At 39.9% G+C, this 2,155-nt stretch overlaps 1 pseudogene; it reads right to left on the bottom strand.

Annotated features, from left to right (window-relative positions):
- LOC103257411 overlaps positions 1 to 1,880 on the bottom strand; it is a 9,018-nt pseudogene extending 7,138 nt beyond the window's left edge.
- Positions 1,881 to 2,155: the final 275 nt, after the last annotated feature.

The raw sequence follows: 2,155 nt of genomic DNA, 5'->3' as shown, positions 1-2,155 counted from the left end.
TGAGTCCATGAGTTTGAGACCAGCCTGGGCAACTTGGCGAGACCTTATCTCTACAATAAATAAAAAATTAGCCAGGCGTGGTGGCACATGCCTGTAGTTCCAGCTACTTGGAAGATTGAAGCAGAAGGATTGTCTGATCCAACAGGTCAAGGCTGTAGTGGCCGAAGTGCTCCACTGCACTCTGGCCTGGGCAACAAAGTAAGACTCTGACTCAAAAAACAAAACAAAACAAAAAGGTACACCTGTTTAGATACTTTTCATGGAAGAAGTTTGCAGAACTGGAAATTGCTCTGGGTGAGTCAGTGAGTGAGTGGTGAGTAAATGTGAAGGCAAAGGATGTTACTGTATATTACCGTACATGTAAAATACACTAAATTAGCCAGGTGTGATGGCTCATGCCTGTAATCCCAGCACTTTGGGAGGCAGAGACGAGAGGATTGCCTGAGTCCAGGGGTTCAAGACCAGACTGGGCAAATTGGCAAGACCTCGTCTCTACAATAAATAAAAAATTAGCTGGGCATGGTGGCACATGCCTGTAGTTCCAGTTACTTGGAAGGCTGAGGTGGAATGATTGCCTGAGTCCAGCAAGTCAAGGCTGCGGTGGCTGTGGACATGCCACTGCACTCCAGCCTGGGTGACAAAGTGATACTTAGACTAAAAAAAAAAAAAAACCACTAAATTTATTTCTTAAAATTTTCACCTTTAATATTAATCTTAGTGTTGGATGTATAACATATCTCAAACCACATGAAGTGGAGACCAAAATGAAGCTCAAACTTTTTTTTTTTTTGAGTTGGAGTCTCACTCTGTCACCCAGGCTGGAGTGTGGCAAGCCTTCTGCCTCAGCCTTCCAAGTAGCTGAAACTACAGTCACATACCACCACACTCGGCTAATTTTTTGATTTATTGTGGAGACGAGGTCTGACCAAGTTGCCCAGGCTGGTCTCGAACCTATGGGCTCAGGTAATCCTCTCACCTAGGCCTCCCAAAGTACTGGAATTATAGATGTGAGCCACCTTGTCCAGCTTAGATCCCAAGTCTTAGTGGGATATTTTTTCTTTTCAATTGGCCGTACTTTAGTTGAATAAAAAAAGTTTGGGGCAGAAATTTATTAAGATGGATCTTTGTACTTTGTTCTGACCTTATTCTAGAAAGGCATTCTGTTAACTTAAACAACTTTGTGCTTCAGCTGTCTAACAGTGCCAAGTTCAGTGTAGACACTACAAAAGCTGGGAGGATGGATTCTCAGAGGCTCTTCTGGAAATCTGGTAGCTGAAGCCAGCTACTGAAAAAGACATGTCCTCTAAAGACTTGGTTCCATTTGAATTTCAATATATAAAGAGAGGAGAAAACAATGGGCAAAAATTTCCCTCAGGAACATTGAATTCCAAGAGTAACTTTTCCAGAAAGGAAAATTTTGCCATTTAATTTATTTTTATTCCCAGGACTGACCTGTCCCTGAGTATGGCTTTCAGTTCTCACTAGCAATAAAAGCAAGAAAAGGGGACAAATAATGAAAGAGTAATTCCTCAAACTGGGAAGTCATTTAAAAAAGCTCTTTCTGTGTGTGTTTTTTTTATTTTTACATTTTTTCCTTCTCACGGTGTTTGCTTATTCTCCTAAGCTTTCCTAAGTTCTTTACCATTCCATCTCTTTCTAACTTTCAAGCAAATAGCTTTCTCCTATTCCCTATAAATATATACTTGAACTTGCTTTCTTACAGCCTTGGACCTTTTATCTTACTGACCTTCTGACATCCCTATCTCATTTACCTCCAGCTTGAAGTAAACCTTATCATATAACTTTATAGCATGAATTTCAAATAGGGGATCATTGAGATATTCTACATCTGAAGTAATGGGGTTTTCATTCTTTGACATGGCTTTGGCAATCGTATCAGTCTTACTACTTCTAACTTACAGTATTTCTTCCTTACCACATGAGTTGTTTGAATTCTGCTGTCTCTCCTTCAACCTATTTATTTCTTGGTGTATCACCTACTTGGTGGAAGCTAGTTACCTGTCTACTCTAAAGTGACTTGAAAATGTAGCCTTAGCATTTTACCTGAAGAAGCCATGAGTTACAAAGACTGGAAAGGCAAATGATTTTACAAATGTATATACAATTGATGTCCAGTATAGTCTAACAACATTTA

The sequence above is a fragment of the Carlito syrichta genome, unplaced genomic scaffold, assembly GCF_000164805.1.
Source record: "Carlito syrichta isolate Samal-C Ts95f unplaced genomic scaffold, Tarsius_syrichta-2.0.1 Scaffold301696, whole genome shotgun sequence".
NCBI classification, from domain to species: Eukaryota; Metazoa; Chordata; class Mammalia; order Primates; family Tarsiidae; genus Carlito; species Carlito syrichta.
The sequence above is the reverse complement of the archived record's forward strand: the minus strand, read 5'-3'. Positions and strand labels throughout refer to the sequence as shown.